This window comes from Xyrauchen texanus, chromosome 30 (genome assembly GCF_025860055.1).
Source record: "Xyrauchen texanus isolate HMW12.3.18 chromosome 30, RBS_HiC_50CHRs, whole genome shotgun sequence".
In the NCBI taxonomy this organism is placed as follows: Eukaryota; Metazoa; Chordata; class Actinopteri; order Cypriniformes; family Catostomidae; genus Xyrauchen; species Xyrauchen texanus.
In genome coordinates, this window is record NC_068305.1 from 19809115 (window position 1) to 19824626 (window position 15512).

At 37.2% G+C, this 15512-nt stretch overlaps 1 protein-coding gene across 3 annotated transcripts in view; it reads right to left on the bottom strand.

Moving 5' to 3' along the window:
• The window catches only part of LOC127624163 (disheveled-associated activator of morphogenesis 1-like), a 122199-nt gene that overhangs the window by 71607 nt on the left and 35080 nt on the right, over positions 1–15512 (bottom strand). For 2 of the 3 annotated variants that reach the window (XM_052098853.1, XM_052098850.1), the window contains exon 1: positions 9222–9654. The exons of the other annotated variant lie outside the window; for it this stretch is intronic. The gene's annotated coding sequence lies outside the window, so the exon portion shown is untranslated. Of the gene's footprint in view, positions 1–9221; positions 9655–15512 lie in introns of those variants that run through there. 3 annotated transcript variants of the gene reach the window in all.

Genomic DNA, 15512 nt, shown 5'->3' on the forward strand with positions numbered 1-15512 from the left:
CTGAAAGACATGAGCTTTCTCGTAAAAACAGAGGTTAAATATTTTTCAGCCACTTTAGAGACTTGCTCAAATTACCAGTTGAATCAGAAATGGTCCAGTAGGCTACTCTTAAAAACCACAGAACTCAAATATGGTAATATGGTAAATAGAGAATCTAGGCAAAGAGTATCTATGGCAAACAGAGACTATATTATTCAAACATTTACTCTCTTGTTAAAATCTTCAACAAAATGGAATGTCTGCATCCTAAATTAACAACCAGAAGAATAAGAGCCAGTCCAGACAAAGAGGAAAAGGTTATAAGATGAGAAAAAACATTTCATAAAAGATCTCTTACAAAAAAACAAAAAAAAGTATAGAGGTATCATTATAGATTGAACAACTTAAACCATGCTGTAGAATGACTACCATATATTTATCTACCACTGTATTGACAGTACGTCATACTACCATGGTAAGTGCCCAGAAAACCATGGTAGCACCAAATTACAAATTGTATTACAATAAATAGTTATAATTGTTGAAGTGTGGGCTATATTATGAAGGTTCCACAGGCCTTAAAGTCTGAGACATAAGTGTTCAAAGGAAGTCAACTGGATCGGTGTCTGATCAGTTAGAAAAGATTTTCCTAAATCAGAACAGTCTGAAGGTCTGTGCCAAGTTTGGTGGACATAGCTCAAAAGCTCTAGGAGAAGAGTCAGAAATGTTGTCTTGGTTTAGACATTTTGGAAAAACCCATAACCCAAGTTTGTTCAATACAGTAACAGCATTTTGGCTTTTTAAAGCTAAACATTTATTTTCAGAGTGGGAAGCATAGCCAGACCCTAACTAAGCATTTTTTCACAAGAATTCAAACCCCTTTGAGAATGAAAAAGTCGACATTGGAGGGGTAATGTTACACGTAAGGGATTTATACAAAGGACTTTAGTGTTGATTGCCACTTTAAACCCACTGGTGTTCATATCGGTACAGTAACTACATTAATCTTCCAACTAGGCTCACCTCTGCCCCTACCAAGGTCTTAATCTTCCCAGTGGGCCTGTCCTGACAGGCCACATTCTGCACATAGCCAGCCAAGCTCTGCACATCCCTACTGCCATCACTCACTACGCACTCTCTTGTCACTCTTCCTGTATCCCCAGAGCACAAATGGCAACAAAGTTCATGTCTGTGTTCAAATTAAACACTACTTTAACTGCTTCTGTTGATTTTCTGTCACATGCACCAGAGATGGGGTGATATTGTATATATGTACTGTGATATTATAGCTCACAATACTGTATCGATATTCTAACGCCAAGAATCAATGTTTTTGGTCAACATTTTTCACAGTAATATTTGGGGAAAAAGAGAAAGCGCAGAACATCAATGATCACTCTAACTTAGAACAAAGGTATGCTATTTTTTTACTGATACTGATGTGCGTATGTTTAACACTACTTCTATGGCTCTAGAATGAAGTAAAGCAGCAAGTTCAGCCCTTGTTGTGTGAAACACTGAAATTCAACAAAGATTAATATGAAACAAATGATTAAAAGATCTCAATATATCACAGTTTTGAATCGCAATACACTAAACAAAGAATTACAAAATTAACGTATTATGACCCAGATATCACTGTAATATTGTATCGCCAAGTCCCTGCTGATTCCCGCTTCTAACTGACACAAAGTCGATGCATCTCCTTTGGTATATGCAACATTGAATGCTTTTTTTGCAAACCGACTTTTCAACAATTGTAACTTTTGGGTATTTTAAAATGGCAGTACTGTCATCAATCAATTTGTGTATTTGTGTATCCGTTCTCACTTTCCATGGGGCTGTGCCTATTGCTTTATGTATTGTGACACAACTTTGAGACCTACACACCTAAGTCATTCTAAACAAACTATAGTAACACTACACCTGCATACAAAGGGTGGAGATACAGTGACATTTTGTGTGTGATGTTGGTTTAGAGATTATGTATAACACTCATTCAGTCAGTCAGGTTGCCAGGAGGAAAGAGAAATCAAAGAAGAAGAATTTGAAAGACAGGAATGAGGGCCATGTGTCAGGATGTACCGGCTGTAAGTTTATCCATTGTGATGGACTGGACACCCCACACTCGATCAGGGATGCCTAAAAAAAAGGCAATTTCTTCTGCCCCATTGTTTCTGCCTCAGCCTTCTCTCTCAGTTTAACTTTCCATATTATTTCTCACTCTTTCAATTTCCACAACACTCTCATGAGAGCTAAATTTAAGACTCAGCAAAAACTGAGGGCACTTAATCAAATAACATGGCTGGAGAAATGCCCAGATAAGGCAGGAAGACTTGACATCATACATGTGGGATGTAGCAAAGTAAGAGGGTTAACTGGATAACAAACATCACCATTTGCAAGCCTTGTACATTTTGAAAACCCAACACATGTCGAACCTTTTATGGAACAAAATAAAACATCACAAACGTACCTGTAGAAAGCTATCAGTAGCCTCTCCTTAGCTTTAGCCAATCAATTGCTAAACTTGTCACAAGCATCTATCCTGAGCAGTGGGGTGAAAAGCAGTACACAAATAAATGCAGCAAAAATATGTCCATTTAACTCTTGAAGGAGCCCTCCAAAAGCAGGCACTTAACATCTAGAACATCTACTCTATGAAATATTAGTGATGCATATGTTTGCAATAAAAAATTTACATGGTTACTTCTGAATTGCCATCAATAGATAAAGATGATTTTTGGAACCAGATTGTGTATTTAAGCGTCTACCAGCTGGGGCTCACTGGATTATGCTAACAACCAAACCTTGACCTCTTGGTTTGGGTTGTGCTCACTGTTGAGTATCCAACCCGCAAGGAAAAAGTCAGCCTTTTCATCTAACTGTACAAGTACCAGCCAAAGCATTAAGCAAACACTAGAGGCTATCAAATGTTATCCACAATTAGCATGGGTTGATCAACAATTATCACGGTTAGTTGGCAAGGCCCAAACAACAACATGCATCGGCAAGTGGAATAATCATTTCTGGTGGCCTGGTTTCTGCGAAAATTATAAGAGCTGTGGAAACATCCCAAAGAAAAAAAGGTTCAGCTACCTCTCTTTTTACAACACAACGGTACCACTGAAGTCCCACTCACAGCAATTCATGCTCTCGCAATTTCTAGTCCAACAGTTTCAGCCACATGATGAAAATTCAACAGAATGGCAAACACAATTTACAGTCCTCTTGATAAATGATTTTTTTACATTCGTAAATATGAACTACACCCAGCCAAACTGCTAAAAGTTTCAATGAGTTATTGTAGGTGAATTTAAGACTAGGCAATGTTTATATTTGGTTGCCTGGATGCTGTAAATGATTAATCAAATGTAGAGTCAACAGGATCATTTCTAAGGCACGAATATCATTATAACAAAGAGCCCTGGGAGTGACTGGCAAATTAGATTTTTCTTGGAGTGCTGACAACAGGACAAGAGGAAAGGATTACTATGCACTGCAGGCCGTCTGTGCACAGTGTTAATCTGTTTTATGGCTTCAAACATCCCATTTCTCTAGTCTGAAGCATTGAAAATTAATGCAATTCTACAACCTTAATGAAAGAACCTTTGCTGGTCACCAGCATATGTTGTGTTTTTTATACTGGTTCCCAGAATGGGATGTAAGTGTACTGTAATATCCATCAAGACTTCTTTGGTCAACCAGCTTCACTAAAAAGACCATGCATGTCCACCTGCTAGACCATCATCACACCAACAAAAATTTCTGCACCTGTTTATTGCAATTTTTGTTGTCACCCAAAAAAGCGATTCACAAGCATTTTACCGGGGAGACCCTTGTGAGCATTTGGCCGCATAAATATGATCAAAAAGGCATAATTTACAGGACGTCTTCATTTCGTCCAAAATATAGGACATCCCAGCTACTATGGGACAGTTGGCAACCCTAAGATCATATGAGTTCCACCATCTTCACTCCTAATGATATTCGCAATATTCATTGCACCGTTGCTCATTTGCATTAAGTTAAAATCTGCTTAATTTGCATCACCAATGGTCAAATTGACCCAGATCGGCAACTCTCACTGAAAAAGAATGTCTTCCACTTGCTTTACTGCAAATTGTTGTCGGTGTGACATTAAGAAATCACTTCATACAATGATACCATGGAGTAACAAAACAGTGATCTCGGGTTGATTAAACCGGCATTTAAGGTCAATGCATTGCAAAACAGAACCAACATCAACATTCTTGAGAGGGACACTGGAGAACATTTGAATGCTTCCCCAAGAACGAAGACTCCAAGGCCAAAGTGAGATATAGTCCGAGGCTTTCAAAAGAGGTGTTAAGTAATATTGTGATCATGAGAAAATCCATTAATTAATCATGAGGGTGGTGGTAGCTATAAGGCTTATTTTATGTTCTAAGGAACATGTTATCTGAATGGAAGACCAGAGAGAGCTCCACAGCCCAGGCCAAGCAGGGATTCAACTGATCCAGCCCTGATGTAAACCCAAAGCTGGGGTTCAGATTCCATACTCCTTTCTGTCAAGGGTAATTTAGAAGTAAAAACAGAAGGGGTTCCCCCCTTGCAGACAGCCTGTCAAATATGTTCTGCAGACAATGAGACCACCACCATCCCCCTTTTTATCACTTGCACAAACTGCGCGCACACAATTATGAGCATTCCTCACCACACAACGACACTCCCTCTGAGGGGTAAGGAAAAACTGGGTTAAGCAGAATAGTAATAATGTTTGAAAGACATTTAACCTTTTTTTTTATTTTTTCAGGGTTTCATTATCCAAGCAATGTTTACAGTAAATTAGCCTGACCCTAACCTAACTCTAACCCATGTACAACCAATTAAACACAAATCCTGGCCCTGCTTGTAATAAAGACAAAAGATTTAGACTTCAATTCAATACAAAACCTAGAAAACATTACTTTAAATGTAGATACTAATTTTTCCAACAGTGTGAAAATAAATTGGATATCCCATGGTCAAACAAAGGGTGATATAGACACATATACTACCTTACAAAGTAATCACACTCCAAATTCAGCGACAGTAGGTGAAAAGTTAATCTGTCTGTGCTTATCGAAATTCAAACAACTGCTTCCAGTGGCCAAAGCTGAAAGAGTTGTTGAACCTATGGGCAAATATGGGCTCCAGTTTTCGAGTGAAATGTCCTAAAACTAGGTTTTGTTTTTTATGTCCTAAAACTAGGATTTCATACAGTCAAAACGAATGTACTGTATGTTTTATTAACTTAATCCTTAACCCAAACCCCAACCCTCAACCTCCTCAGTTTAGTAAAAATGTCATTTTAGAGCAACAATGCAACCTCTGATTACTTCCTGATTTCCACGGGACCAGAACCAGTGTTTTGAAGGTTGCAGGTAAGTAGCACCAGAGGGAAAGGTGTACGTGTTTTAATTAATGTAAAAATGTCTGGCAGAGGATGACGCTTGTTAGTAATTTGGCTTAATGGGACCAATTTCCGATGTTCAGAACATTCAGAAGCAACTCATCAATTTCCTATTTCATAATGTTGTACCTTAAATTGTAATGTTCTTATGTTGTACTATTCCTGTATCTCAATTGGTGGACTTGCAACAGAAATCATGTGTTTGAATCACAGGAAATGTACATACTGATAAAATGTATACCTAGATTGCACTGTAAGTTGATTTGGATAAAAGCAATCATCAAATTCAGAAATACTGATATGGTGGGTCGGTGTAACTTATAAGAAGATGCTCAAAGACAACGGCATGTTTGGAGATGGTAGTCTGAACTTGCCTCGATAAGGTCTATGTAAGAGCCACACCTGTGTGTGCATTGGCCTGGGGGCCATGAGAGGTGTGAAGGCCATACAGATGCAAGGAGTTTACTAGAGAAATACAGATGAACTCTGAGATCCTGGAATGGCAGGAAATGACACCTGACTCAGATGTATGGCTGTTTGTTGGCTCCTTTGACCTCTTAAATACTAATTTGATCCCATACTTACCTCAATGCTGACAGTTTCACGGAACTACAAGGGATAAAGAGGTGTGCTGAAAGTACACTCAGATAAATGGTGAGAAAGATCAGTTTTAGAGTAGCAGATGTAATTTCAGCCATCTTCCTCCATTCCCCCAAGATCAAAATTGCATACCCTTCGAACATAAATGTGACACTGAACAGACTATAATTTTCTGTGCTTTGTTGGCAAGTTTAAATTCAGTGACGTGGCAGTTGGTTTGAACTGACTAATGTGTCACAGTGCTCCTCCGCTGAGGATGCTATATATCCCTCCTTTTGCCTGCTGTTGCCATGGCAACCAGCACATGTAACACCGGCCGGCATTCAAACTTCTTTTTACACTAATTCAAGGATGACCACATAAAATTAATTAATATTCTTTATGACTTTTGCCTAAAAAAAGACTCTTCCACACAAGGGCGTAGCAGCCGCAGGGGGCATGTCCCTCACGTTACTCTTTAAAAAGGTGATTTTTGTCCCCCGTACTTTTCAAAGATAAACCTATACCAAGTCCAAATGGTGGCTATGTATAGAGTATTCTTTGTGTTTTGTTACTCTGCGGTGATTGAGTGACCATCCAGCCAATCACAGGTGAGTTTCATGAGCCGAAACAACCCTTACCATCAACAGACAGTCTAATCAACATGGCTCCATTAAATTCTACATTGTTGCTTTCAACAATGCTCATTTATCCATGTTTTTTATTGGCAAAGATGTTGATCTAATAATCTAGAGATGAGGAACACACAAATAAAAGTTATTAATCGGCATATCGTTCTTGATTGGCAGCATTGCGAGAAATGAACTGTTTTAAGAAATCTGTTTCTCAGAAATCCTTCTTTTAAGCACACATTGTAAGTGGAGTTTATATTAGCACATGAGTTTTCATTAAGTTATGCTTTTTACATTTGTGTTTGTGAGGTAATTGTTTCGGTTGTTTTTGTCAATTTAAGCAGATTACTAGATCTGTGTTAAATATGTAAAGCTATTTTTAATATCAGCTCCTGTTTTTTACCTCTATGTTGGTGTGCAGTTGACAAATTGTAAAAAAAAGATAGATCTGCTGTGTTCTTAGAATTTTTTTCTGAAGTGAATAGATATGTAGACACGCTTTTTTATACATAAGAAACTAATTAAAACATTTAATGTTGTTTAATAAAACTCATTATAATTATTATATGACTATTATTGTTGTCTTTTGATAAAAGTCATGCTCAGCAGCTCACAAACTGTAGGGAAATGATAGATTTGCTTTGTTCTTATAATGCTTAAAACCTTTACCATAGTCTCTTTGTGGGTCTGTAGACATACACATTTTAAATCTTCTTTTGATCATTGATTCAGTGACTAACTCATTTCACACAAGACACACATTTGTCACCACCTTCTGGCATCACCAGAAATGGTCACTGAATCATTAAATGGATCTCAAAGAATTTTGGTGAACGTAGTCAAACACTCGAGCCACTTAGATACATTTCAATCCCACAATGCACAAGCACAGAGTAAACGTGTGCAATTGTCATTATTATAATTGATTAAATAATTTATTTAGGACCAGCTTGTGCTGTCTTTTATTGTCATGTGTGAAACAAATGCAAGTGCATCATTATTTTTGCAGCTAATTTTGCAAAAGTTTGCAATTATTTTGCAATACTTTAATTTTTTAAATACTACAAAGAGTCAACTTATATCATAAATATATATTATAATATACTGAAATATATTAATACTGAGCTGTAAGTGTTGGGTCTGTGTGAGCCACCTACTGACAGCTGTCCACCCCACCCCCCACTTTTAAAATGACTGCTACGCCCCTGCTTCCAAATGACCAAGTCAAATGAGAGCCTGTCAGCTCAATTAAAAAAGCACAAAGAAAATAAACTGATTCCTGCAATCCAGTGCGTGGGCCACACCCTCTTATTAAAAACTGTTTAATATTTACATTTCTATTAGCATATGATATAGCTGATAAGTAAAAAAAAAAAGTCCCTGCTGATTTAGTTCAAATATTTACAGTAATTTTGAGCACTGAGGTACATTTACAACTTCTAGATCTGAAAGCAGCTGCAATGTACAAATATACAAATACCTGAATAATAATTTAAGGACAAATTGGAGTAATCTGGAAAGTTTGGTAATATGGGACACCTCAAATCTGTTGAGCACATTTCTTACCCTATCACAAGCAGGTTTAAATTATCATGACCAAATTCTAGCTGGCTTGTTATGTGATACGGTCTCAGTCAATTTGTTGAGGACAAAATCACAGTACACTGCAGAAATCGAAAGCGCAAAAATGTCCCAGATTAGTCTAATTCACCTTATCAAAGAAAAAAGGTATGTTATGATAGCTCTGAAAGGTGGAAGAGAGGAAAAGAGAGAGATCTGCAGTCAATACTGCATTGAAAGAATAACTGTCTTAGTCCTAACCCAGATACCACTGAGGGTGGGTTGGGGTGGTTCACTGAACAGATGTGACAACAGAATTTATCTTGAAATCAATAAACTGTAAGTAACCTCAACATGACAGCTCCGAGCAGAGGGGTGGCTAAAGTGCCTGAAAGATACAGTAAGAAATGATCACTTATGCTGGAGTAAGTAGAGATAAAGCAATCTAAGATCTTCTTCTCTTTTCAGCCCCTCCCATTTCATGCTTGAGAGACAACGCACCCAAACACAGAGAAAAGGCAACATAGTGAGGAAACACTATACAATTTGTGAAAGCCCAGTGGAAAAACCATTGATAATACAATGAGGCCAGTAATAAAAAAGCCATTTTGCTCAAGGTGATTTCTGCTCACACTGACCTCTTTATCTCCTCGCGCCCAATAATCTCCAAATTTAAACCAATGCCTAGAACCCCTTTTTTCCCCTATCTCTTTTTTTTTCTTTCAAATGCACACCTCTTATGGGGAGTAGTGCTGCATCTTGTCTTGTCACCACATCTAATATGAAAAGCCAGTGCCAATTCAAGAGCTTCAACCGATCAGCAGGTCTTGGTCACCGCAGAGCTGTACACGTCCACACTACAATGTGAGAGAGTCCACACCTGCCCTTCAAGGCTTTACAACCAATTGAAAAGCTCAGCTGCCCTCACAGAGAGAACAACACAGAGGAATCGTGCATTCCACACCACCTTTCAGAAAAGACTGTCATGAGAGTGACAAACCTGGATGTCATCGAAATTACTGCTAGGGTGAATTTACCTTTTATGCCTTTGTGTCCGTTTAATGTTACATCCCTCAAGAGAAAATAAGACCAATTCCAGAAAGGAATGACATGTGCAAAGGATCTTCCCTTAAAGGCTTGAAAAGCATGTCAATTCAAGGGTGTCACTTCAGTAATCAGAGTCATTCTGAACAGAATAATACCATAGATCAGTCCCAGAAGGCTTCCGTAAGTGCCACGCTTGAAATCCTAAAGCTGGGTGTAAGGAGAAGCAATGAACACAAGAAATCCTCCGCGGTCAACCGGTGAACACATGCAGTGACTCCCTGCAGTTCAACTGCCTATCTCATACAAATGCCCCTCCACCCCGTCTTTCCTTTTCTCTTTCTCTTTCCAAAGACACAAGCACAGATGTTACTATCGACAGACCACGCCTCTTTTCAACACCCAGATCTCTCATAGGATCCAGGCAGAATTTAGACTCCACCCACTGCTCTTCAGTTCTCTCTGCCTATTGCTCTCATCAACCCCTTGTTTTCTGCTGCGGCACTGTTTACAGTTTGTTTAGAGAAGGGCTGTGACAACTCAGGTGTGTGTGTGTGTGTGTGTGTGTGTGTGTGTGTGTGTGTGTGTGTGTGTGTGTGTGTGTGTGTGTGTGTGTGTGTGTGTGAGTGGGGAGCTGTTCAAGAGAGAGTGAATGAGAGAGAAACATTTACGAGCCACATCTTAAATAAAGAATATTGACATTAAAATCCTGTGATATGAGGTTCATATCACTGGGACTAACCACAATGGGCATCAGAAATTAAGATACTAAAAGGAAAGTTTGTTTAGAATCATCATCTAAAAGGATCAAACGACAACTTATAGGCACTGCAACTTTGGAAAAACAACCAAAAACTTTTTTGTATTGGCATATAATGAAGACACCTAATTTTAATAATAGACCTACCTATCTCTATGTAATACAGCTGCAACTAACGATTATTTTGAATATTTGAAAGATTTTTCGACTATTCAGCAATTATTGTAACGATTAATCATTAGCTCTAAATCGATTATTCAGCTTGTGCCCAACTTAAAAGGTTGTATTAAATGTGCTTACTAACAATAAAGAGTACAAAATAATATTTAAAAAATACCTCTGAATGACATTCACTGAATTAAAGGGAAAAAATACTTTTTATTAAGCTTAATTCAGTAAAGAAATTCAAGGCAAACAAATCCTATTGTTATCAGGTGTTTTTGTCTTGTTTTACATTTAAAATTGCTTAAAGTTCCTTAAAACAAGATACATTTACTTGAGAAGCAACATATAAGATATTTAGACTTGCTTTTAGGGAACGTATCTTAAATATAAGTGTATTTTGCACATATACTTCTATTCAAGATCTATTCTCTAAAAGCAACTCTAAATATCTTATATGCTGCTTCTCAGGTGAATGCATCTTTTTTAAAGGATCTTTAGATATTTTAAAATATTTGTATTTTTTATATTATATTTTATATTATATTCAGCATTCTCATATAACTATTTGTTCTTCTGCAGTATCACTGCTAAAGAAAATGTAAGTTGTTTTAAAGGAGTTTTATATTGTAAAACAAGCCAAAACCAAATCAAATCAAAAACGTTTTTTGTTGCAGTGTATAATGGGGCGAAGACTTCCTCTCTCACCTTTCTGTTCACTTCAATCCATCTTTAACTCACAAAAAAACTAACTCTCTCTTATTAATATTAAGCAGTGTATTGCCAATTTTCTTATGATAATATACATATATTATTATTCAATAAGTCGTGAGCCATCACGTTATAATCTAGCTGCATTAAGCATGCATTCTCGAGGTACAAGCATCTGTGGCTCAGCCAGGTACAGTTTCAATCTCGCCCCTTTAGATCGGGACATTCACGCAACTCAGAAGAGGCGCTGACCGCACAGAGAAATGCCAGTTATCAGTCAGAGTTTGTAGTTAATTACATGATCTGTTTCCGTATTATTTGAACTTTAATAAAGCTATAACCCATTAAATATAACTGCATTAAAGATGTAAGGCTTCCTTTAAAGATGCTCGACATACAAATTTTGCTTCAGCGGAGTGGCAGTTCCGGCTCCACTTATTCCACAACGAGAGTGCTTCTGTATTTACTTATTTTGTATTTTTACAAAAATTGTACAACCCCAATTACGAAAATGTTGGGACAGTATGAAAGATGCTAATAAAAACAAAAATGAGTGATTTGTAAATTATATTCACCCTTTGCTATATTGAAAGCACTACAACTACACATCATATGATGTTTTAACCAGTAAATGTCATTGTTTTTTTTGAATGTACAGTCAAATCAGATGATTGCAACATGCTCCAATAAAATTGGGACAGTTGAGTGTTTCCCATTGTTCACCATTCCTTCTAATAACACTTATTAAGCACGGAAGACACAATTTGGGCACAGAAGACACAAGTTTGTTAGGGTTAGGGTTAAGTTTAGAAAGTGAAAATGTCCCCCCATTCATCCACTATGTAGTTCTTTATCTTTGTTTGGAGTCTTCGTTGCCGTACTGTATGCTTCATAATGCGCCACACATTCTCAATTGGAGATCATGTCAGGACTGCAGGCAGGTCAATCTATCATCCACACTCTCTGCTTACACAGCCATGCACTTGTAATGTGGATGTGGTTTGAAGTTGTCCTGTTGGAAAATGCAAGGAAGTCCCTGGAAAAGATGGTGCTGGATGGCAGTGTATGTTGCTCCAAAATATTTACATATCTGTCTGCATTCATGGTGTTCTCACACATGTGCGAGTTACCCATGCCATAGGCACTGACACTTCCCTGGCATATACAGACACTGGCTTTTGGACCTGACGCTGATAACAACTTGGATGGTCCCTTTTCTCTTTGGCCTGGATAACACAACTGCTTTGTTTTTACAAAACATTTTGAAATGTGGACTCTTTAGACCAAAAAACACAGCTACACTGTTCTATTTTCCATCAAAGATGAGACTGAGCCCAGAGAAGTCGTCAGCGCTTCTGGAGAGTGTTGATGTACGGCTTCTCCTTTACATAGTAAAGTCTTAACTTGCATCCGTGGATGCAGCGGTGAGTGATGTTGACTAACAAAGGTTTACTAAAGTTATCTCAAGCCCATGTTCGTGATATCTATTACAGATTAATGTTTTTTAAGACAGTGACGTCTGAGGGATCGGAGATCACGTGCATTCAGAAGTGGTTTTCGTCTTGCCCTTTTCACACCGAGATTTTACTATTTTGTTATAGATTATACTTTAACTATATTGTGCACTGTAGAGGGTGAACTGCCCAATATCATTGTTCTCAAAGTGCTGGATTATTTGCTGAAGCATCTGTTTGCAAATTGACAAGTCTCAAATGATCCTTGCTCTTGAAAGACTAGGCTGTTTTTTGAGGCTCTTTATATACTATGACATGATTGCCTCACCTGTTTAACATCTCCTGTTTCACATCACCTTATTTCAACTCATCAAATTATTATTAGTCTTAAATTGCCCGTCTCAATTTTTGGAGCGTGTTGCACTCATCTGATTTTAAATTACTTTACATATAAAAATTTTTTTAAATAAATGAAACTCACACAAGGTAAAAAACATCATATAATGTGAATTTTTGGTAGTGCTTTCAATATAGCCATTGCTGAGTATAATTTTCCAATCATACCTTTTTGTTTTTATTGACATTTTTCATACTGTCCCAACTTTTTTGGAATATTGTATAAGATATTATTTGGTCCCTCTTGCAAAGCATTTACTCGACTGTTTATTTTCCACTTCATAGGGCGTTGTTAATAACTAACAATGTGTAAAACTATGCTAACAATTAGGCTCAGTTCACCTGTTCAATCAACCACACAGTTACATAGAAGGCATCTGCTCTGCAAACTTACTGCTCAAAAGCGCCGCCGGCAGCTGCAAAAACAGACAGGCCCATTCCCATCGGAATAGCCATGAGAGAGAGAAAGAGAGAGAGAGAGGGAGAGAGAGAGAGCTAGAGAGAGAGAGACAGACAGACAGAGATATTATAGAGAGGTGAAAGAGAGTTTAGGGTTATGAGGAGTAGAGGGTGGGTAGATTGGTAGTGTTTTAAAACAGAGTCCAGACCTATTATTACCATTTGATTATATCTTTATATGTTGGGATTAAGGATGAATTTATAGAGAGATTTTGGCCAATAACTGATATGACTGCAAATATTATAAATATAAACAGGTTAGTGCCGATCTAGAATTGTTCCATGTACAGTAAGTGTAATCAAGGATCATGGATCCAAACTTAGAAATCCAACCAACAGAAAAAACTGCTAACTGTCTCATTCTTTAAAAGCCTGGCACAGAGTTTAATGTATGAATAAGGGAAAAATTAAGCACTTATATTTTCTGCTTACAATATCGGCCTAATCAGACCAAATCAATAATATTGGCTATGGTCAATGATCTTACATCCCTAGTGGAGACTATTGTTAAAGCAACAACCATCCAATATCCAGATAAGAAAAACTTTTAAGATAAGATTAAGTCAAGGTTTACAGTCCAGTTAATCTATTATCAGATTAGACAGATCAGCAGACCAATTTTTTTCCAAGTACTGTTTAAAAAAAACATTTACATTAGTGTTGTACTTATTTTATTGTACTGCTAATACTATGACCGACTATCATGAGCATGGCAATCTACCCATTCCAATTAATAAAAAAGTGCTTCAAAACACCAGTAAAAATTAAAAGTATCCATTTTGCTATTGGTTTCAAATATAAGCATTATAAAGTCTAAATCAATGCCAATGAAATATAAGATCTATCAAGTATAAAGTTTAGCAGGAAGCTGCAATTTTTAAAGGTAATTTTAGATTTGTTTCATATTATCTTATTATGGCTATGCAGTGGATTTTTTTTTGTGGAAATCTGCTCAAAAATCAGACTCCCAAAAGAAGGGCAACTTGTACTTGATGCTTTTGTAGGTCTGGTCATGCCTTTCGACTGACTATAAAAACACATCATGATTACCTCAAACAACAGCTGGGTTGCTGTCTTATACAGACAATAGTGATGTTTAAGTCATTGCCTCGTAAACGATGATTAGAAATTATGAGATCACTGGAGCCTGCACATGCTGCAATACTGCCAGCATCATTGTGCGCTTTATTTAAAAATACTTCTCAGAATTAGCCACTATTTTTAGAAAATAAGCTCATTGAGCCTTGGTCTTAGTAAGTAACAAGTAACACTAAAACTGAGTTTGAACTTTATTAGGGAATATTATTAATTGGTTAATTTATTAAAATCAACCAACATTAATTGGTTTAAATGTATTTGCTGATGTAAGTGACTTGCTGATCAAAGCAGTCTATAAAAGAATATACAAAATGCCAGTGATGCATCCTGGCAGGTAGTGAGCATGCTTTGATATGTGTGCATGAATTCCTGGGTCATTTCTCAAACTAATCAATGTAATTTCATCTCACCTCTCATCTGTTGGGTCAAAAATGGTATGAATTAGAAAAGTAATGATAATAATAAATGTACAAAGCAGTTTCTGTCAGGAAATAAATATGTATGGCCTGCAAATTTTGTCAATTCATCCACCTCTGTCAGGTTCAGAAAACAGTTAACGTTGGTTCCTGTGATAATAATGCAAATATAACATTTAGGTCTGGAACACTTCCATGTCTTTTATAAAGAAAACCTTTCGTGACACTTTTGACAGGTAAAAAAACTAAACTAAACATAGTAACAGGCACCATGGTCAATTAAGTGTAGCAGGAATGAATCATTTAGCCTAGCTTCCTATGATGAAGAACTCGTTGCCAAAAATGTGTGGCATGTTCTGCCAAATACACTGTCAAACAAGCATAGAGACACGCTGTGAAAGACTGAACGACATCTCAATCTCTCTCAAAAAGACATCTCCTGAACACCATGTACGCCTGCAACACAATGGCACGTCTGGGCAACAGCTGTGCCGTCACAGAAGGCTCGTTTTGTTTCTCTTTTATGGGCTTGTTTCCGCATATCTGAATCAAAGTTATCTGATGGAGCTGTGCTCAGATGATTATTGCTCTGTTTGGTAATCCTTTATGGGATCTGTAACAATTCAGTAAGTGGTAAAAAAACATTAAAATGCTGTTGAACCTGAAGGATACACATACACATACAAATCAATGGATAGTCTTGATAATTGTGTGTACTTTACTTAATCCAGTGCCAGGATTATCACTTTTAGTGATAGCCCTCAAACATTTTAAAGAAAACTGCAATTTATGAATGCTTTAAAAAGGTTTTAACACCCCCCCACCCCC